General features: G+C 32.6%; 1 protein-coding gene across 5 annotated transcripts in view; it reads left to right on the top strand.

Moving 5' to 3' along the window:
- The window catches only part of LOC117179445 (N-alpha-acetyltransferase 25, NatB auxiliary subunit), a 248,944-nt gene that overhangs the window by 137,420 nt on the left and 87,102 nt on the right, over nucleotides 1-24,422 (top strand). The gene's annotated exons all lie outside the window — the stretch shown is intronic.

The following is a 24,422-nucleotide window of genomic DNA, read 5'->3' on the forward strand; positions in this document are numbered from 1 at the left end:
CCCCCCTATAAGAGGCAGTATGTATATAAAATGATTTGATCAGCTTATCCCTACAAAAATATCGTTTTTCCGTCATAGCACTATTATTTTTCGCTTCTGCAAGCTTGGTCTAAGCAAGTTGTCAAAATCGCTCAAAAAACGTAAAATTAACCTTTTTTGAACGCTAAAAACGTCACTACACATTTTTTTCGAAAAAACAAAATTACGGTATGTGTCTTTACTTGAAGCTGAAGAAATTTCAGGTCCGACATATTCTACTTTTACAAAAATGTGTGCATAGGATTCATTAAAAAAAAAACATGTTTTTTGGCCATTTTCGGAAAATTCTAAATAGAGCAACAATTTTCTTTTCAATTTATAATTTTTCATTATTGTTCACCAGCAAAAACTGTACATCGAAAAATTTTGCATAATTTTGGAAGCAATAGGGAATTTTTTGGGAATTTTCGAATCCAAAAAGGGAACAGAAGATATTAACCGATTTCACAATTGATTTTTTTTACTTTTTTCGCTTGACAACCCACAAATATTATTCGCTTAGTTCAAACGATTCGACTAATTTGATCATTTTCACTCCGCCCCAATATATACTATTCCAATCACAATTAAGGTAAATTTAAATTTACAATTTATTCTAAATTAATTTCAAATGGTACATATTTAAACTTGAAGCTGCCATACAAATTTGTCGACCGTCAAACAGGACTTTTCTAAACGGTCTCCACCCACTTTTTCGAGACGTGCACGTTCTACTTTATGAACCATTACCACTACCTCCACTAATGCAAACTTAAGGTGCAAAGTTCTCTGCACTCTTGACCCATGTTCATAATCAGCCAGTTTCATGATGAATGGTACCAGCATTTAGTGAAGGACAGAATGCTAAAAGAATTGTGTACTAATACATAAACGTTACTCTTCGGGATGTGCAAATTTTCATTAGTGTATGTGAACCTTGTCAGAAGAAACTGAAAGGTGTTAGGAAAAGGTTGGTCGTGAATCCTATATTATTTTCTGAATTTAACTCACGCTGTCAGGTAGACTTGATAGATTTTCAAACTCATTCGGATGGCTTATACAAATTTATTCAATTTTACCAGGACTATTTAACAAAACTCGTAGTCTTCAAAGCTCTGTATTAGAGGTGAGCTTATAACATAATAAACTGTTTTTTTTATCAACCGCCTGGTCCTTTTTGAAATTGGTAAACATTACCCTGTGTTCCTGAGCTTTTGAAATTAATATGGGGTTTTAAATGGGAAAGCTCAGTTTTCATAAAAATGTAAAACAGAATAAAAATATTTTTCCAAAAAAGATCTCCTTTCTCTCTGCTCAAATTCGAACCCAGGTCTTCCGATTGCCAGTCAGGTGCTCTTACGACTAAGCTCCTCGAGAGATCGGTAGAGGAGAAAAGAAGTGCTTTTTATTATCTTTTTGCAAATTAAAATTTGTTCGCCTTTTAAGGAAAGGAATATTAAAAGAGCAATTTTCATCTAATAAATTTTTAATTTTCACCCCCCAATCCCTCTTTATTCTGATATTAAAATGTCCCAAAAAATGCAAAATATCAGTTTTATGTAAAATTCTTGTAAAAGATGGTATTTTTTTAATTTCCTCAAAATTAATCATTTTTTCAATAAGTCACAAATTTCCAAGTACTTTTTAACCAATTAATTTTTTTTTTAGTGGGACGATGATGGTGATGGCTAAAGCGTAGGTTTTGTACCCACTCTGGTGGCTTGCGGCTACTACTACCGTCTCGCACTCTGAAAGAGGCGCGGCGGCCCATGCGGTGAACACTAGCTTAGCAAGGGAGTTGTTCATCTCCGGAGAGTCGTAGGACCGGCACCTCTAGAGCAGCGATTCCCAAACTTTTTTTGCAGTTTTCATGGAGGGGCAGGGCCGCCACCCTACCATTTTTTTCCCTCTACTAGAACCCAAGGGGGATACTTGACTGTCGTTCATGTGGGAGGTTTCATGCTTTACGCGAGAGAATTAGAGCCGGTTGAGAAAAATTAATATGTGTTAAAATGTTAATAAATTAAATTTTAATTAGTTGAATCAATTTCCTAATCTGATTTTAAACAAATGAAAAGAAAATTGATAAAAAACGTTTATTATCTTCAATGCCAGTTAATAGTTCTTGTAATTTTGCATGTACTTAAAGATGTGCTTGATTACTCGAAATTTTAACCGATTTTCATCAACTTTTTTTTTATTTTCTTAAAATTACATCAGGCAATTGATTCAGATAATTAGAATTGAATTGAGCCATCTCTTTAGGATTTTAATTATTGAAACAGCCTTATATCGCATGACAATGAAAGGGTTCTCATAGCGGGGGAGCTGCCGAGGAGCTGGGCCCGGGCTGGCTTCCCCCATAGGGGTCTGCCCGGCCCGGGGAGGGTTCCTCCGACCGCGGTAGGACCGCCGACCGTCGGCACTAGTTTGGGAATCGCTGCTCTAGAGAAAAAGGATTTCTAAGTACTTAAAGCTGTTGCTCATGGTGGTTCGGAACTTACCTTAAATTTGAGGTCCCCCTCCCACCACCAAGTAAGTGTATGGGAAGTGTTTAAAGGAATAGGGAAGAAAGTACAAGAAAAATGTAAACTCTTAGGGGACACATTAGAAGCTTCCAGTAGAAACTAATTACTTTTTTTGTAAACAATTACTATTTTTTTAACAATTTGTTTTTTCGCCTGTAAATCGTAAAAAAATTATTATTTTTCGGGTTACATGATACAGTTATTTATTGGCAGTTATTTACATAATTGTTATTTGTTTAAATAATTTTTTCCCTTCAAATCGAGAAAGGGATTTTTTCTAGAGTTAGTGACACAATTAACGAATAAAAAAGTAATATTTTTTGTTTATGATATTTTGCAATTAATTAAACGATGTTAATTTATTTAAACATTTCTCTTATTCTATAAATATTGAAAAGTTATTATGTTCTGAAATTAATGTAGCAAATAATGAATGTTAAGAGCAATATTGTTTTTGAGAGACAGTTAGCAATTATTAAAAAAACACATCTCTTGCTACTCCTTTCTATTTCCAGATATGTTAAGTTAGAAATATCATTTTTGAAATTATAAACATATTTTACATAAAACTGATATTTTGCATTTTGTGGGCCATTCCCGAACACAATACAAGGGAGTTGTTGGCGTAAAAATAAAAATTTATTTAGTTGAAATTTTTCCTTGAACATTCTTGAAGAGGCAATCAAATTTTAATTTAGAAAAAGTTAATAAAAACGACTTCTTTTTTCCATTTTTACGAAAACCGAGCTTTTCTCATTTAAGGCCCATGTTTAAATTTCACGAATGAGAAAAATGTAACACTCATTTTGAAGTAATAAGTGAAATACACATTTTTGTGACAAACACTTATCCCCTAAAGCTAATGATTTGCATGTTACAGAGCTTTTGTTACACTTCTTTCTCATTCATAAAATGGGTTATTGACAAATTTTTTTTCCACTTATTTATACCTTATTTGATTACGTGCAATTGTTTTTCGTGAGCTTGTCTAACAAGAGTGTCAAACGAATTAAACAAAATGCTAAGTGCTTAATGTTACATTCATAAAAAAATAATTACCAAATATTTTCAAATATCTCACTCTCCGACTTCTTTCCGAACATTTCAGAATGTCCCGCTAGTCAAGTCGTTCTTAATGCTCCCGATGTCTTTTAGAATAGGATTTGAAAAAAAAACATATATTCGCGTAATAATAATTTATTTTCATCTCTAAGGAATTTTAAATTCAAGTATTCCTATTGATTCCTGTTATATATTCAGCAAAGCTGATTCCTAAATACGCAGAAATAGGACAGTTTTATAACTTTAGAAAGCCTTTTCTAGTTTCGTACATCATACATTAATGCTGCACATTATCACTTCTAATTGTTCAACATTTCGAAGATTCCATTAGCCCAACTCTCATTTCCAATTACTAGAAGGATGATAAATTCAGTCTGTACGTCTGGCTAGACGGATAAAAACCTCCAAGTATTTCGTCCAGTGATACAATTTACAGTCATCACTGGCTTTGGCCAGTATCCGGATAAATTATTGGATTGCTTTTACTGCGACTTCTGTTATTCATGTGATTTTTTAAAGCATTCTATTTAAACCGAGGACCGTGTGATTTACATTATTACTTTGTGCTTCAGAAAAAGTGAACGGATTTATTTAAATCATTATTGTAAATTTTTTAGGGTTGATACTTTATTTTTTTCCAACAATAATATTTCGTTACTTAATTTCTTATACTGTTTTTTCATTATTTGACCACTTCATATTAAGGTCCTGTACCAGTTTATAATGTGACTAATTACATTATATCACGTTCGACGGCTTTATAATTTCCAAAATGTGAATATTGTATTGAAAGTTTGGTAAATGATTTAAAATATATAAGGGCTTATCTGTCTGGCCCTTGTGAGTTTTTATTTTCACTAAAGAATGCAATTACTCTAGACACCAAAGCCTGTTCTCAGTTACATTCCAAGTTAAAAATTAATAAAATTGGAATATTGAAACAAAAGAAAAACCCGAATGGGCCATGGAGATCGGTTCTTATATATTTTGATCCATTTTCTTAAATTTCAGCACAATATTTACATTTATTAAAATTTAAAGCCGCTCAATACAACACCACTCTAGTACGTACCCATTTATAAATATAATATAGAAATTATCTCCATAATAATAACAAAAAGTCTTGGTAATTTATAATGCACTAGTAGTCAGATAAATTCTTCTGATAATTCATCCGGCTACTGGCCTCTCCTGTAGCCGGACGAATTTTCTGGAATAACTTCATCAGGTTACTGGTAGTCTGCTGTAACCACATGTCACTTTGATAGATTTCCATATTTACTATAGAAAACGTTTGCTGTGAAATTTAATATTTCTCCCGCGATACGTGCATTCTTTAGCGTCATCTTTCAGCCTTAAATCGAGCTATAAAACTGTATCCTATTACGTGCACAACCATAAATATCAGTGAAGGTGCGATGTTGTTCGAAAAGGAAAATTTAAAACTCTGCCTTCTTTTTGCATTTTAATTTTTAAAAAACGCCGTTGAAGTAAAAAAAATAATTGGTCTCGCTCTTAGTAAAATCGACGTATCATACAGCACATGTAAAAAGTGGTTCTAGTGGTTTCGAGAAGGAAATTTGAAACAAAAGGTTTGAGTTCGTCTTTATTTTCGAATGCAATATAGACCAATCGATACGAAAAAGGCCGAGAATAATATTTCAGATCTAATATTTGTATGTGATCATCATCCGGTTCACTGGATGCTCTATGTTGAGGACTCGGGCACCAGACTTCTTATGTGGCGAATGAACATCAAAAACTCTGATTTGACCATCGAATATAAGAAAGTGAAATTAAATCGCTGGTTCAAGGCTCTGTCTCAACATCTGTTGCTGAAAGAGTTGCTGAACGATATTGTATCCGAAGCGAACTCCACCCGAGTCTGGTCTGGCATGGAAGGATACGCAACCCCTCGCGGTCGTTAAGAGAAATCCCAAACCTAGACGACAGTTCCAGAACTTGAAACGATTTCACGACACCTAATTTGGAGGGGAGCGCAATTGCATCAAGGCTACGAAATCGAAACCTTAGACTTGAGGTGCCAAAATCTCCCTCCTCCAGTGAAGTCTTCTGCTTTCGAATCCTTATCGGATTTAGGACCTGCGTAACCGACCTCCAAGCGAAATGACCCACCTAAAAGCGCATCCCTCGCGTTTACCCTCAAAAGCTTGATGGATACATCTCTTACAGAATCCCTGTACAGAGTGTACCAGGATTATTTTCGTTCCTTAAAATGGCGGATAGAAGAAAAATTCAAATCGAAAAGATCTAAACAATTATTGCAAATAATCAGTGACCGTCCCTGAATTATGTAATATTCAATCAAATGTTTTGAATTCACCGGATTCTTCTAAAAGAATGGAATGAAAAATCGTGATATGGCTTTGCTTCTCAGATAGAAAAGCCTTTTATTTAATTATTGTTAGCAATTGGGGAGTGTGCGATTTGGACAAACCATAAAAAAATAAAAAATGTGCCGTGATTGAGGTTAGGTTGCATTGTTGGGATAGTTGGCTATCAAAATTTTTGAATTGTGGTCGTTTGTACCGTTTAAGTGTGTTTTTCAAAGATGTCAAGAGATTATTTTTGCACTTTGAGAAAACAAAAATGATCAAAGACTGTGCTCGTTCTTAGAGTTCCTATAAGACAAATCTTTCGAAATATCTCGAAATTTACTGAAATTCATTTTAATCGCGTAGAATGTTTAAAATATTTTTAAATTTCTTTAAGTCGCTTAACAATCCTTAGAATCTTTAAATTGTTGCAAATAACTTAAAATCTTTTTAAATAACTTTTAAATTAATTACTTAACATTCTTTAAAGACTCCTTAAACTCCTTTCCCTTCAACTTCTTTGCAATCATTTAAAATCTTACGAAGTTTTTCGAAATTAAATTAAATTAATTCAAATGTCTTAAAATCCTTTAAATTTTCGTAAATTCTTTTAAATCTCTTAAAAATCCTTAAAATCTTTGAATTTTTTCAAATTCATTAAAATCTTTTTAAATAACTTTTCAAAAATTCGCTTGAAATTCTTGAAGATCAATAAAACTTTCTTAAAATCTTACAAAATTGTTTGAACTCCTTTCAGCTTATTTGAAATAATTTAAAACATTGTAAAATTCACTAAAATTAATTAAAATCTTTTAAATTCAAAATCCTTTAAATTTTCTTAGGCTTCTTAAAATCTCTTGAAAATCCTTAAATCAATCACTTTCTTTAAATGCCTTGAAATCTCCTAAAATTAATTAAATCTTTTTGAACTATTTTTGGATTATTTTTAAATCGTTTAAAAAGAAACTTTAAAATTCCGCCAAGTCCCTAGTGATTCCTTAAAATCACTTCAGTTCTTAGAAATCCTTAAAGTCCTCTAAATTTTCTGAACTCCCTTCAACTTCTTTGAAATCGTTTTAAAATTTTAAAAATTGACTAAAATTAATTAAAATGTTCTAAAATCCTTAAATTTTTTTTAGACTCCTTAAAATCTCTTGAAAATCCTTCAATCATTTTATTTTTTTAAATCCCTTGCAGTCTCTTAAAATTTATTAAAATCTTTTTAAATAACTTTTTAAATAGCTTTAAAATCTTTTTAAATGCTTTGAAAAAAAAACCTTAAAATCCCATCAAGTCCCTATAGTAATTTGTTAAAATTACTTGAATTTTCAGAAATTCTTCAAGTTTTTTTTTTAATCCTTTAAGGCCTCCGATTTTTTTTTAATTCCTTCAACTTTTTAAAATAATTTTAAATTTTCGAAATTAAGTGAAATTAATTAAAATCCTTTGAATTTTATTCAATTTCTTAAAATGTTAAAAAAATTACGTCCCTTGAAACCTCTTCGAATTCATTCAAATTTTTTAAAATAACTTTTGAGTAACTGGCTTGACATTCTTTGAAATGACCTAAACTGCCTTAAAATGTGATAAAATCTCTTGCAAATCCTTAAGGGCATGTGATACTTACAGTTTCCCGGCTTTTTTTTCCACAAAAATGAAAATTTTTAAAAACTGAATTCGGAGATGCTGTAAAATATCATAACGGACGTCCCCGGACTCTTTTTTGAGGGATAATAACAAAAAAATTTATTGTGCTGAGTAAAAATTGTATGCAGATGTATTATTTTGAGGTTACGTCGTTTTTCATCTCTGCCTTTCCGATAATCTGGAAGTTATTTATGAAATCAACTTTTTTGATTGCCTGAAAAAAGTGTTAGTTCCGGGAGATTAGTTACTATGTTTATTTGAAAGTCCAAAGTTTTCGGCCAAAAATATTGTGTAGTTTGGAAGTAACGCACAGGAGAATTGTAACATACATAACCTCCAAATGTACACACGTTGTTAGCAATATCAAACAATTTTTTGAAAAAAAAACACACAAATAAAGTGTGCGGGCACGTCCGTTAGCATGTTCGCTATCATTTCCCAAATTTTTAAGACAAAATATTGATTATTCTATAAAAAAAGCCTTCGGAACCTAAAACTGGTAAAACCGACAATTTTCTAAGTATCACATGCCCTTAAACCTTGTTGTCTTGTTGTCTTTTAAAATCCTTTAAAGTCTCTTTGATATCAATTTGATATGAAATTACTTAAAATAACTTATCATCGTAAAGTATTATGACATTAGTCGCCGGCAATTGAGGTTATAACCTTAATTACGGCAAATTATAATTTTTCGTGATGAATTGCCTAATTGCACATTTTCTAAATTGCTATGAATAATGAAATAAATGACTTTTCTTTCTTAAAAGTAAAGCTATATCGCGATTGTTTTACTTAATTTCGCCGAAGTTAATTAATTTTAGTCAAAGTCCTATCTAAACAATGCTTTGCAGTCCGCCAAGTGGTATAGCCTTACAGATTTTGATGTTACCGATCGAGCATGACGTAATATTAGGATACTCAATAGACTCACAGAATTAAAAACTACAGCGAAAAATTATGTTGTGAGAGCTCGTATAGTTGTTCAATAAAGAAAGAAAATATTTTTTCCAAAAAATGATGATATCATCCATGACTTTTGGTGTTATTTTTGAATAGCCTCTAGATATATTTAATTGTTTATAAACGAATGTTTATATTTGGAGGTTATGATTATCATGAAGTGAAATAAATGAAAACAAAAAAGGGTTTACCAGAAACTAATTTAAAAGTGTTTAATGAAAATCAATAGAAATTACCCATAGGAGAATTTTTAAATAAATAAATAACATTATTTTTTCTTTGAGATATTATAATTCGAATAGGGATTGAGTAAAAATAAATTAATACAATATTGTCGGCAACATGGTATATAATAATATTCTTATGACGGGAAAAACAGTTGCCAAAATTATTTATAAGATCATTAAAAACAATTCATCATTAAATAAAAATCACTTTTCTTTCCTATTTTTTATTTGTGTGCGAAAATTACTTTTTTTTTTTAATTTTCGTTGTGGTCCAAATTTGGTCGTTCGATTCTTTTTTTTTATCAGGGGCTTGCATCAGTTTGATTACTGGACGTTCAATAGGATTTTTAATTTGGATTTTAATTTAATTTAAATTTCTTAAATTTTGATTTAGCTGACTTGGGTTGGAGGTCATTTCTACAATATTATGTTTTTTAATTAGATAAGAGTTATACATGGTCCTAAGATGTTCAGAAAGGCTAAATTATGGTATGATATCAATCAAAAATTAATAGGCAGTATTCTTCAAAAAAAAACGTCTTTGATTGAATGTAGAAGAAATGATGTTATACCTAAAAAAATATTTTTTTAAAAACAAATTTGGAGATTTTTCCTTTCACAGTAATCTTTGTAATAGAAAATTTGAACATACTTTAAACAATTTTAAATTTTCATTATTAAATATATTTATCAAAGATGTTTCAAATCATGTTAATTTTTTGAAGTAAAAAATGTCCAGAATTAGAAGTGAATTAGAAGTTTGTTTACAAGAAGATGAAATTATTGATCTTTTAAAACATCAGGTTCTCCGAAATCGAAGATTTGTAAGCAGTGATATAAAATATGAGAACAAACTTTCTATTTTGATTCATCAGCAAATTAATGTTCAAGAGCAAAATTTGAATTTACATAGGATTTTTGAAGAAGGAAATCAAGATCCTTGGTTTGTAAATTTGACAGATATACAAATTCCTGATTCAGTTAGAGATAGTCTCAGATTAGGTCAAGGTTTCAGTAGCCGTGTGACAAAAAGTAAGTTCAAACAAATGATGGAAATAGTGAAAGATATTGAATCAAATATACACAAAATTCATATTTTGGATCAGCAGGATTTCCGAAACAAGGTGTTACACTTGTCAAAGAGCTTTGTTGATAAAAATTGTTTGCATATTAGTACTATTGATCGTAAAATTTCTAAAGGTTTCATGATAACGAAAGAATTTCTTAGAAACAACCCTGATTTAGTTTGCATGATTGCTGATAAAGACAGTATTACTATTTGTATGAAAAAATCGGATTAGGTTAGGGATATGGAGAATTCGCTTTCTAATCATGATCATTTTGAATTGTACATGAAAATCTGCTAAGAAAATTAAAAAGAGACACTTTTAAGATGCTTGCCAATTGGTGAAAGAAAAGACTTCTGGGAAAGGATATAAGATGGACTGATATTAATACTGAAGACACAGTTCTTGCCAGATATTATGGCTTGAGAAAAACTCACAAAGGTGGCTTCCCTTAAGAATAGTTATTTCAACTATTAATACTCCCACGACCTTTTTAGAACAAAATTTTAATTTCGTTCTCAAGGAGTCTATTACAACTTCTAAATATAATATAAAAAATAACTGGGAATTTCAAAAACGTATTATTTAAAACACGGTTCCGGATGACCATGTAATTATTTCTATGGATGTTATTGCAATTTTTCCGAGTAAACCCCTTGAAGTAGTTATACAGCTAATTTTAAACAGATGGGATAATATCTAAACTCGTACTTGATTATGTCAAAAAGATTTTATCGAAGAGATAGTTTTTATTATGAAGTCAGTCTGTGGGTTCAGACTGATTCAAAAGTACACAAAACTCTCGCTTTCAGTCAAGCGTCGGGGGTTGCCTTCAAACGGCCTTGAACTGATTTCGGGGGGGGGGGGGGCAGAAACGTAAACAGTGAGGGCCGCCTGACTCATTTCTCTGAGAAACTGCATGAGCCAGCAGTTCTAGGAAGGCTGAGAACGGGGTGACTGAAAGCGAGAGTTTGGTGTATTAAACTAAATAGGATCTTTTTATAGGCAGAGGTCTGGTACTCCCAAAAGTTCAATCATTTCTCAGATTTTAGCAGAAATATTCATGCCAGATTTTGAGATTTTTGCTTTTCGGAAATTAGATTTTGTTTTTTCTTTTTATTTTCGGTTTGTCGACGATATATTAGTATGTGTTCCTCTGCCAAAGTTGCAGATGGTCATTGATACTCTAACAGTTTTCATCCAAACTTCAATTTACTCATAAAAAAGGACAGGATAATAGAATCAGTTATTTGGACATAGAAGTAATTAAGGGTTGGGATGGTATAGAAATACCAATTGGTATAGAAAAAGTACACATTCAGGTAGAATTTTAAATTTCGTTTCTGCTCATCCTCTTTAAAACATTATTGCAGTAATCAAAAACTTAGTTGACAGAGCTCTAGGTTTGTCTTATTTTTCATTTCATATCAGAAATTTTAATATTTTTAGGAATATCCTTTTTCTGAATCATCCACAAGAGTTAATTGAGAAACATATTGCAAACAATATTGCAACATAGTGTTCTTCCATTTTTTGGTCAAATTTCTAAAACTAATTAATTGAACTTATGTTAAAAAGTTTAAAATTCAAACTAAGTTCCGTATACAGCTTCTCCGACTTTTTTCCACAAAAAGGAAAATTTATTAAAACTGATTTAGGAGATGCTATAAAATACCATAATGGACGTCCTTGGACTCTTTTTTAGGGATAATAACTAAAAAAATTTATTGCGCTAAATCAATATTGTATGCATGTGCATTATTTGGTGGTTAGAGTCATTTTTCAGTTCTCTGTCATTCAGATAATGTAGTTCTATGTCGTACTGATGCCGTCGGTAAGCACTCTAGAATAATCATGGGAGAGAATTGCAACACACATAACTTTGAAATATACACACATGTTTTTAGTAAAATCAAAATTTTTTGGAATTAACTCACCAAAAAGTATGCAGGGACGTCCGTTAGCATGCTCCCTATCATTTCCCAAATTTTTAAGACAAAATATTTATTATTCTAGAAAAAAAGCCGGAAGGCCTGAAACTGGTAAAATCGATCATTTTCTTAGTATCACATGCCCTTAACGGCGTTTTTTCATGAATTTTGTTTTTTTTCTCTATTTCTGATGTAATTGGGACAGATATTTATGTGGTGTTTACAACAGAGTACCGAAACATTGGTAATGCAATTTTATTATTTTAATTTTAATTTTGAATGTTATTTTGTTGTAATTTGATAGCAATAAAAATAAAAAAATTAACGAAATAAAGGAAAAAAGAAGGAAGGGGAGGAGGTTGGTTGCCTTCTCATTTTTCTTTCCTCTTTTTTTAGTTTTATCCAAAAATGATTTTTTATTAATTTTTTCAGATTGCAACAGGAGCTTTTTTTGTTTGTTCGCTGTGTTTAAAATTTGATCGTTGGATCCTAATTTGTTTAACAGGAGTTTGCATCAATTTGATTATTGGAGGTTAAATAGGATTTTTAATTTGGATTTTAATCTGATTTAAATTTCTTAAATTTTAGTCAATTACACTAGCCGCCCAACAAGACGACGAACGCGGGACTTTCACCGTCCGGCAAGACGACGGCGTGAGGGGTCCCCACTATTCTGCGCAGAGAGCGTGTGCGGTGTGGAGCGAACTTATGTGTTAAGTGAAACATTAGGTCGTGTGCATTGCAGAGAAGAAAATGGAGGGGGTAGAGGTATGGCCTCCGCTGTCGTTTCGTTGAGCGTTCGCCCGTCGTTATGTTGAGCGGGTCGTCTTACCTGAGGTCGTCTTGTTGGACGGCTAGTGTATCATGATATGAGATTCGTTGGACAGATCTGAATCTGAACTAAGTTTCATGTTTTTAATTCCTTTTTTTTTTAATAAAAAGAATCTCAGAAAAAGAACGTTTATAATAGTTGTGTTCTTCATGTAAAACTTCAATATCATCCCATTTGATGGTATTAGAATAAGCTGATATGATTTCTTTTTGTTTTACATTAATTACCTAAACATGATTTTCTGTATCAACGTGAACTCTGTCACTAGTTTCAGATTTTCTACACCTTTTATCAATATGTTTATAAAAAAAACAGAAATATAATTAGTTAAGAAATTGGGCACGTCGAAAAAAAACTTTGGAATTTCGATTTCGGAACCACGGGAAAAATGTATTTTCATATCACAATTTGTGAAAAAAAATCTTTTTGAAATTGAATAATTTTAAGACATTTTCCACACCAAAAATATACAAAAAATATGTTTTTCTCATTTTTCTCTGAAAGTTTTGATTTTATTGAAAAAAAGTTTTCATATCTCGGTAAAATATAACTTTTTTATTTCACTTATTTTGGAGTATGAAATTTGTTTAGGTTTTTTTAAATAATTAAAAGCCAGAGACAAAATCTTCTGCCGAAACTCCTTATGTGAGTTATCTGGTAATTTATCAATATTAGATCATAAGTCTTTAATAATTATCAGCAATATATGTTCTTGCTTATTTGACACAAATGTAGACTTAAACTTTTTACCTAAACGTAATATGTCCTCAACCTCTTTCGAAGCCTCAGTTCTAGATATATTTATAATCCATGAATCTTTATAATCCTAGTTATTATTTCATTTTAACCTGTGTTTATTTAAAATAATTAAATTATTATTGTGTTTTAATAATAAATTGAGAAGTTTATTATTAAATTTTTAACTTAATGGTTAAAAAAATTATAGCTCAAGTCTTCTTTAAATTCAACCATTTTTGTTAGAAGAAAGGCTGGAATTCAAAAGGTTTATCTAAGAGATATCCAACACCTTGTATTCACAAGACCTGCTATACGTATAAATCGAATTAATGTTAACCGTGCAATTAAAATATTTTTAGGATGTAAACTATTGATTCTATGGATCAGCGATTAAAATTTTTAAGTCCAAAGGGTGAATATTTTTTTGACACCACAAATTTTAGGGTTTCATGAGTTCAGACTTACAAACAAAAATGATGCGGAAGATGAAAAACTCTTAAACGTAAAACAACTGACGACGTCCTGGTATCGTCTCTAAATGAATGGATCCCTGGATAGAAGACATATAGTCCTAACAGATTACATAAAACATTAAATTGACATTAAATTCATAAAGCAACGAATTTTATTCCTTAGAAATTAATTTTTGCAAGAACCGCACGGGTTCCCATCTCGTTCTTTCTGAAGTACTATGATCAAAAGGCTAGGACGCCAAATACAAAAGTGAGTGATTTAGTGTACGTGGTGAAAGATGTGCGAAACGGAAAATTCGATTCTTGAAGTCATGGTTCATAAAAAGTCATAGAACTAACAGATAATCATAATGTAATTTTAGAAAGTGCAGATACTTCGAGATTTATGACACATGTGGACAAGATTAGTCAGAAGCTTAAAGTCAAATTGTAGTTGATATAAATAGACCCAAATGGAACCGTTTAAATGACTCTTGACCTATTCTGAAACTTTTAAACTCACTAACTTACAAAAATTAGAACAAACGGCCTATACACAGGAATTTAAAATAAATTATGAGAAGAAAGCAAATTACAACGTTTGTGGGTACTACTCAAAACATTTTTCTTACAAATTAGTTATTAATTTGAAACTTTCGACAAACTGAAAGTTTAAAAAAATAAAAATCATCAAATTAAAACCAATATAGAGTCGCAAACATATAACTAAATTTACATTAAAAAATAACTACTTTTAGCCGAAAAATCTCTGGCACCGAAATAATTAATTTGAAATACAACCAATTGGCACAAGGAATTAAGGAGACTAATAAGCATTAACTCCTGAATTACCAAAGATAAGGGTTCACGGCCTGCATACATTGCCGTTATAAATTAATGAAATCAAGCCGAATACACAATGCAATTAATTTAAAAAGAAAAATTTTACCAAATATTATAAGTTTGGGTCGAATTATTTTCATAAAAAATAATTCCGGGGTGGTAAGAAAATCTTGAATTTCCTAATCACCACAATCTACGGTAAAGATCATGATTTCATGCATAACTAAAATTTTAAAGGTTGAAAATGATAAAATGCAGATTTGTGACATTATAAGTAACGAAATAAATTCTACGGTTTAAATTGACTTGAAAGCTAGACAAAAAAAGAATATTTAAAGACAGGTTAAGTTCAAATAAATTCAATAAATTTCTATATTCGCCAGGAATTATTTTGTCTCAAAATCATTCCAGGGCGGTGAACCGCTCATATGTTTTTTTCTCCATAATTTTCCTGAAATTACTTAAGGTGTAATAAAACTCTTCCCAACACAATTCCTATATTTATTTCCAAGAGCCTATTTAAGACAAACATTGGACAACAAACCCATGTCTTGAAGGCTGATAGTGAGCAAATTCATCGGAGAGGAGAAAATCAAGAGACAGGTCAATCAGATTAAAATATTTTTAAGCAATACTGCAGCGATGGTCAATAAAATTAGAGACTATATGCCACAAATAAACTACACAAATACTTTGAATCAAATGTTAAGAATGATAGGAGCCGGATTGGACTGCTACACAAGATCAGCCGATCTATTCCTAGATGCCATACATGTTGAGAGAATGAAAGATAAACGACTGACGAAACAAGTATATCGAGGTAAGGTAAATGGTATCGTACTCAGGGACAGGACGAGAAAAGAGTTGTTGGAATATGTGAATGAGACCTTAATTTTAAAGGCTATAAAAAACTATAGAAACACAACAGCTTGCATGAGGAAATGCACGAATGTCAAAGAAACGAAAGAGGTATGCCAGCACAGAAGAGAGTGGTGAAAAATAGTTTTTAAGAAATGCATGATGACGAGTTTCAGTGGAGTGAATGACGCTTGAAACGAAAGACCTTCGATATTAATGGGCCTGAGTGGAGAGCTTTGCATAATGGCTTTTGTGACGCTCTTCGTCTAGGGTGCCTGCTAAATATATTGATAAGCGATCTGGGTCGAAACAGTGTTAAGTAACGAACGTTTTATTTAAATAAACATTACCGGAATTCTAGGTTATTCTAAAAACCTATCCCCCCAACCTTTTGTCACGTGAACTCTCTGATCCCCGGCTAGAAACAATTAAGTCACGCTTTCCTCGAAAGGGGGCTTAGTACTGTAAATATAAAAGTAATAGAGAAAAAGGTCAAAGATTTTAATTTTCCGCGATGCACCCTTGCCGGACACTGTAAAATAAAAAAATAAAAAAGTTGGTAAAAGTTACCACAGGGTTTGTCTCTAGTCAGTTGACCCAGCCGTTGGGCGGCCTATTGTTCTATCCGAGTCGAGTGCTGGCGGTAGAGTCTTCCTTAAAAAGACAATAGCGTTCCAGTACGAACTCTGTAGTAGCTAAAATAGCAGGTCCATCGTCTCGACGGATTAGAAAGAGAAAGAGAGACACCAGAAAAAGAAAGAAAAAGGAAAGATAGTGCAGGACTACATATTATGAAAATGGGAATTAATATTCAATTAATTTTAAATTTAGACATAAAGATTCTAAAGATACAAATATAAAAGCACTGCAAATAAAAAAATTATGGCGGGTTTTTAAACTGAAAGGTTCCATATTTCAAAATGAAATTCATCGTGAAAATGTGAAGCATTTCAAACAAATAAAATTACAAATAAAGAAAAGTTAAAATTATAACAATTTTAATTTGGCACGACGATAATTTATAATTCGTTCGGAAATGTCTAACAGTTTGCGTTTGCGTTGATGATACCAGAGGATGAAATAGAGTATACAAAAATCTGCGGACATCTAAGAAAGAAAAAATCTGTTAGCCCTACGGAATTTCGAGGTTTCAAAAATTTCATTTTTTTTTTGGGCATTTTTGACCAAAAACAGAAAAGTTTTGTTTTTTGAAAATACCTCGTTTCCTGCAAATCCCACGACAACATTCCTATAAAATAAATAAAAGTAGAGTCTATTTAGCGTAAGTTAAAAAAAGAGTGTTCTAGCCCTAATAGGTCACGATATATGACCTTGGAAAGAGCACTCTTCCTGCATAGAGGCACCTGAGCGTACCGTAAAGTAGAACTGGGGCCATATTTCAACATGTTTGTCCCAAGTAAGTGTGTATAATTCATTGTTAATGCGTTATACGTCTTTTATCATTGACAAACAAATAATTATTTATAACAAGATCTTGTCTTAACCACTTTGAGTACTTTTTTAGTACTTTTGTGTCAAAAAAGTGATTTTAATCATTTGAAACTGTAATATACATTTTTTATCAATAAACAAATCATTTTTGTTAATGATTGTTTATAAAAAATGTCTTGTCTTAACCACTTTTGAGTACTTTTTGAGTGCTTTTGTGGCGCAAACGTAATTGTAATTGATTGAAAATGTTATCTTTATTTTTTATCAATAAACAAATAATTTTTAATGATAATTGTTTATGGTAATATCTTGTCTTAACCACTTTTAAGTACTTTTTTTTAGTACTTTTGTGGCCAAAAAGTGATTGTGATTGATTTAAAACGTGATCTTTATTTTTCATCAATAAAAAAATCATTTCAATAATAATTGTTCGTAACAAAATCTTATTTTAATCACTTTGAGTACTTTTTGAGTACTTTTGTTGCAAAAAAGTGATTGTCATTGATTGGAAATGTGTAATATGTTCCTTTCATCGATGAAAAACAGTTGTTGAATAATTTTTTGTAACAATATCTTCTAATACTTTCTCTGCATTCAATTCCATTCTTACATTCAGGGCACTTGTAATTCGCAGCGATTTCTGTAAATGGTGCATAATACGCTGCGACCATTTTTTACATAAAAAACAAGTAAAAAATTGATTAGTTGAAAGTTATTACATATAAAATATAATTCAATCATTTAAAAAATTATAAATAATTAAATTTATTACTTTAAGTAGAAATAAACTCAATAAATTATTTTTACAAATATTTTTTTACTAATGGAAAGAATATATTACACATTTCCAATCAATGTTAATCACTTTTTTGCCAAAAAAGTGCTAAAAAAGTTCTCAAAAGTGGTTAAGACAAGATATTCTTATAAACAATTTTTAATAAAAATTATGTAAAAAATATATATATATATTATAATTTCAAATAATTAAAATCACTTTTTTGCCACAAAAGTACTGAAAAAGTACTCAAAAGATGTGAAGATAAGATATTGTTATAAGTAATTATTTTTTTGTCAATGAGAAAAGACGTATGATGCATTAACAATGAAATGCACAAACTTAATTGGGACAAGAATGTCGAAATATGGCCGTAGTCCTACTTTACGGTAGGCTCAGGTGCCTGTATGCTGGAAGTGCTCAATTTCCAAAGACATATCTCGTAACCTATTAGGGCTGGGACACTTTTTTTTTAACTTGCGCTGAATTGATTCTACTTTTATTCATTTTATAGAAATTTTGTCGCGGGACTTACAGGAAACGAAGTATTTTCAAAAAACAAATCTTTTGCGTTTTTGTTCAAAAATGTCAAAAAAATGGAATTTTTGAAACCTCGCAATTATCGAACTAATAGGGCTAACAGAATTTAGACCCCTAAAATAGGCAAAACTTGTCAACTTTGATGGGTTATACCTTATGACCTATTAGAGCTAGAATATTGTTCTTTTTTAGGAATCACAGCAAATTGAGTCTACTTTCAGTCATCTATGGAACATTTTTTCGTCAAGTAATTAGGTAAAAAGGTACACAGTGGTTAATTAAACTTAACGATTTTCTTTGAAAATCGAGAAAACTGGGGACTTTTCAAGGTACTATAACTCGGAACCTATTAAAGATAGTGAATTATTTGTTTTACAAATTTCTTTATAATTTTGTTCCCTTTCTTTCTTCTGTTGTACATTGGGAATCATCCGTCCACGCAAACGTGATGTTTAGAAACGTTTTCAAAACAAAGAAACCGAGTGCCTGAACTATTTGTCCTTTCCAGGTGTCCTCTCTAGGCAGTGACCTTTGCTTCCAAATGTCTTCAAGTGTTTGATACTTGGTAATTTTTTATACAATATTTCAAATGGTATTTTTAAATTATGACTACAGATTTGAATTCAGTGCCCTCAGAAACCCCCAAATACCACGTTTCAAGTAGATTTAATAAAGTTTGAAAACACTCGTCCGCCATACTGGACCCGCCATTTTGTTTTTTGAATTCTGACGTCATATCTTAAATCAGCGCCCTAGAAAACCCCGAGATTTCCCATTTTAAAAGGACACCTGTTTCACAGATGATTTGCCGTTGCCACAGCCTCTGCCTTCAGTCTTCGATTCTATTGAGATGAATTTTCAACAAAAAAGTTGAGTTCTGTACCTAAAAAGTGTCTTGTTTTAGAAAACACTTAATGAGTAAACCGAAAAAGATGCAGTAGGTTCCAAACGTGAAAAGAGGGAAAACCGAATCAGTCAGGGCCGTGACTACAACTTTAGCATTTAGAGTGCAAGCACAGTATGTCTAACGTACGAAATAGGTATTAGAGAATCGACATGAAATCGAGCCTCGATTCTGCCTTCGATTTCACCGTGCGGAATCGATTCCAAAAAATCGATTCTCAAGCGCAAGGAATCGATTACTTTAAGGAATTGGACTCGATTCCGGGATCCCTCTTCAGGAGAATCTATGGTCCGTTGCTTGGGCAAGGATGGGAACGATTAAGCCAAGGCCATGTAGCTTGGGCCGTAGCCCTAGGTAATCTGCCTTTTTGGAAAGAAAGAAAAGAAAAAGGGTAGGGGATGAGGGGCCCAACCATCGCCCCCTCTTGTGAGATCTAATGCACGCGAGCGATCTCTCCGAAGAATGATCGAACTGGAAGAAGTTGTTGTGCGTTTAGGCATTTTTACACAATCTGAGATATATTTCCCATGACCTAAATTTAAAATGTAAAGTAAAGTAAAATAAAGATGAAGAGTGGGAAGAGGGTAGAAGGGACGAAAATGAAAGTTTACTGGTTGACTTATTTCAAGAGAAATTCTTTTGGCATCATATATTTGCGAAGAGAATCAAAATTATATTTCCTTAGATATCAAATATGTTCAAAAGGTGATAATGATGTAGATTTATCAAATTTTGTGTTGGTTTCTTTAATATACTCGGAGATGTATGGTAATTGAAATTCTCTGTGGACAAATCTCTTGGTATACATAGGGGTTTTTGTGATACCTCTGAGGAATTTATTTTCTCTTATCTGAATGTGATTAATGTTGCTTTTTAATGCACCTCCCAAAATTGTACATGCATGAGTTATGATTGGCCGTAAACACATTTTGTAAATTAGGATTCAGAATTTAGGCTGTAATTTCTCTTAATAATAGGACTTAATCGCGAGATAACCCCAAGAGCTTTCCCTTTAGTTTCATGGATATGTCGCTTCCACTTACAACGCTTGTGTAGTTTACCCCCAAGGTATTTAATGGAGGTTTTCCATTATATTGGTTCATTTAACATTTGAGGTGAATCTATTTTATCTGATCTTCTGATTGAGAAAAGAATTGCATTCAGACTTTGCTACGTTTATTTTTATTTTCCAGAGTTCAGCGCAGGTCTCAATGACTCCAAGGGGTTTTTTAAGTAAATTTAAGATTTTTTGAACTGACCAGGATGAAGTAAATAACTCGGTGTCATCTGCATACAATCCGATTGCGAATTCGGGGACCTCAGCGATCTCGTTTACATAGATAATGAAGAATACTGGACCTAGAATGCTGCCTTGGGGTCAGTCACTAGCATTGAAGATAAGAGCAAGGATAGTTAAGCATGAGATAGGAAACTTTTAGAGGACTCAATTTGCAATTGAATCAGGACCGACAGCTTTGTTATTTTTAGTATTTTGAATTTTTTGGTTAATTCCGTATAGGTTATTTTCTTGAAGTTATCAGTGCTCAGGATTTTAAGAAAATTGGAGAAAAAAAATTTCGCATTCAAAGATATGGTGCGAATCAGATGGATCATCATGTAGAGCGAAATTAATTTCATAATTTGCTTACTAGAAGATTTGCTTTGTCGGTACGAGATACCGCATATGTTTGACCTGGGTTTTTGACGGGTGGAATATTTGTTCGCGACTTCATTAGGGCTTTAGTCATACGATATACAGAGTGACCTTTAATTTGAAGTTTACCGACTTCTGTATTCCAGTTTTCACATATGTGCTCCTGAAATTTAATTGATATAGTTTTATGCAGTTGCTTAATTGTGTTCTTGTGAATACAGCTTTTAGTTTTTCGATAGGCTTCGTAGAGCTTATTACGGGTATCGTTAAGGTTTTTAATCTCGGGGCTGACAGGTGGATCATATTTGTAAACGGTAGACAGAGGGACAGAATCGTGGATGGAATATTTTATACTAGAGGTGCGATTAGTTACGGCTTAGTCGATGTGAGTAGAGTTTGTTAGCGTGGGTTCAAAATTATCTTGAGTTTCTAGAATGGAATTGAATGTTTGCCAGTTCGATTTTGCGAATTTGTAGCGAGGTGTGATCTGGGGCTTTTCACAATTAGTGTAAAAACTCTAGAGAACTGGTCGATGCACAGTGAGCTAGGAGACCCCGTTCCATGGCCAAAAGTCTAATTTTTGTACTTTCGAATCTCTCCAAAAGAGTCGGGCTATTCTAATCAGTGATAATTAATATATCATTCCGTGAATTATTTTTCAATTTACGAAATCCTGTTCTGTTGACAAACACTCAAAGTTTCATTTTTTTTAATTCTTCATGTGGTTTCCGTTTTCAAGAGTACCGCGGAGTTCCACTACTCATCGACAATTTAAAAATATTCGTGTGTTCATTAAGATGTATGATTTACTGTAACGATGTCCGCTTCTGTCGGTTTTCATTAATAGCCTAATGATCTCAAGTGACAGAGCGTTCGAGCGCCAGTACCTGCCCGAGCGTGCCGCTGTTGTTGCACGAGCCGCCACACACGCACGTATGGCTGATGTTTCGCTGTAATTTTCACGTGTTTTCCAGTGTTTACTTTTTTTCTCTTCGATACGATTATATTGTGTAGAATGTGGACATTTACCAAAAAAGAAATGATTGAGTTTTTAATCAATGATGATTTGGATGCGACTATCCATTACATTGTATCGAAACTGGATTTGAGTATTATAAATATCCCAGATGCATACACAACATTTTTGATGATTATTAGGCGATCTCGTAAATCTAAAAATGATGTAAAATTCTAAGCAGTGAGCAGGATGGATCCGCGATTATTTTTTTTAAATTATGACTACAGATTTGAATTCAGTGCCCTCAGAAACCCCCAAATACCACGTTTTAAGTAGATTTAATAAAGTTTGAAAATACTCGTCCGCCATACTGGACCCGCAATTTTGTTTTTTGAATTCTGACGTCATATCTTAAATCAGCGCCCTAGAAAACCCCGAGATTTCCCATTTTAAATAGATTAAACAAAATTTTGAATTACTCATCTGCCATAGTGGATTCGCCATTTTGTTTTTTGGAATTCTGACTTCAGATTCGAAATAAGCCCCCCCCCCCCTCCTGACAATCGTTTATAGGTGTCCTTAAATTTTATTGTTGTAGACTTTGATGTGTTTTTCGAATTTTGGCCACGAAACGGGGTCTCCTGGCCCACCGTGCGATGGTCTGAGTTGATCTCATCTATAGTGAAAATGTTTTGTTTGTAAAAGTATTTTTGGAAATTGCAAAGTCGATAAGGTTAGATGTATGTTTTTTATTTTGTTGGAAAAGATATGAGATTCTAGTGCTGATATGGAGTGATTCCTGTCATTCATGAATTCCAATAATTGTTTTCCGATTTTGTTGGTTATTTTGCTATTCCAAGCTAAGTGTTTTCCGTTTAAATCATCTGCAGCAATTACTGGGAGAGCAAGCCTTGTATTTTTATTTGTACAGCAGTAGCTTCAAGTGTTTTTACTTCATGGATAATTAATTCATGGTTGTCGTTATTTTCTTTAATTAAAATAGCTTTTCCTCCGTTGGTATTATTTCTATAAATTCATGTAGATAGTGGTGTTATTTTGATAAGCGTAGGTGGCTAATTCGAGTATTTTCTTTATGATACTCTAAAAGTTCCAGAAAATGAATATTAGAATGTTGTTATTAAACGTAGGTATTTTCAATAGTAAGTGATAGAAAGTTATTTATAATCTAGGCTGTTTTTAATTAGTAATTTAAGAGGAGGTGAAATTATATTTTTATACAAGTAATACTGGAAATCTTTCTTATCTAGATTGTTGACAATAGAGTGGTAGTCCTCTATGTAGGAAGCGCGAACAAAATAAACATCGGACCCAATGTTATAGACTATGTGTTTGTATTTAGTGAAGTTTTTCAAAATATTTTGAAGCACCGAGAAGGAGTGCTTTATTTCATCTACGATGACATTAATATGAGGTATTTTTGCTCGGCACTGCAGGTGCAAACGGAGGCGTCATCGAGTTGCTTAACAAGCTTCTGCTTCTTACTCCTAGAGGTGGTGACGGAGAAGTTGCTAGTATTATCGTAGTCCATCCTGCTGATGGATTCTCTACTGGCGCTATTACTTCCTGCTGGGCAGGATACTAGGTTTCAGTTCTGTGACATTCGTGTCGTAGAGCGCAAATTTGTTAGTTGATCAATTTGATGTGTATCATCGACCAGAATCTATCAATTTATCATAAGCATTTATCAATCTAGCAAGTCTCAATCAAGAGCGACGTATTCTCTGAAGTCAACCTCAATCACAAAATGTCTGCCTTCTTGGTCTCGCGGACATTTCTTTTATAAACTTCGGCGGCGATCCTCCATTTACGACGCAGGCGAGAGGGATTTTATTAGTAAGGATCGTTTTGTCGATGTTCTTGGTGGAAGGCTTTGCGTAATCTAGTACGCGCTCGCCCCGTAAAAGCTTACAAACATGGAACCAACTTTGAATCCGCGTTTGCGCCGTAGGTTGCAGTAAATACCTTAATCAGTTTTCGGAGATTCGCGACTAGGAATTCTAAGTCTTGTGATATCTGAGGTTAGGATGCCCACTTAAAGGTATGCTCTCCGGTGACCACGTGACCTTAATCAGTCTCCGGTTATGAACATTTTTTTTGTGTTCACATATTAAAAATAGGATATTACCATTCGAGTTGTAGAACTTTGCAGATAATTTTTTATTTGATGCATTTCAGCTTTCTTTATTCGCGTGTATTGAGCATTCACACAAATTTTAGACTGAATCGTCTAAACAAAAAAGAAAATAATATAAAAAATAAAATTTGCACATTCGATGCAAATAAACAAATAAGCATCTGTACACACGTAACCTATCATTATTTTTTAACCATTTTTAGCGGTTACTAGCGGAAAAAAGAAGCTTGAACGTCGATAAAGTCGAGATCACATGACTAAGTTCGTTCATGAAATTTTCGTGTAGAATGATTTTCACATTTTGGTCCTCACTATGTTCAAACGGATTGAGATACCGTATTCAGGATTTAGAAAGTCATACAGTAGGTCCAAAACTTGTGTCAGTTCCCGCATTCAATGTGTGATTGACTACATCACATCTGGCAGAAATTTTACCGCCAAGGTTCGAAAGTTCGCGCGCGAACTCCGGACCCGTTATCACACAC

Source organism: Belonocnema kinseyi, chromosome 9, assembly GCF_010883055.1.
Source record: "Belonocnema kinseyi isolate 2016_QV_RU_SX_M_011 chromosome 9, B_treatae_v1, whole genome shotgun sequence".
Lineage (NCBI taxonomy): Eukaryota > Metazoa > Arthropoda > Insecta > Hymenoptera > Cynipidae > Belonocnema > Belonocnema kinseyi.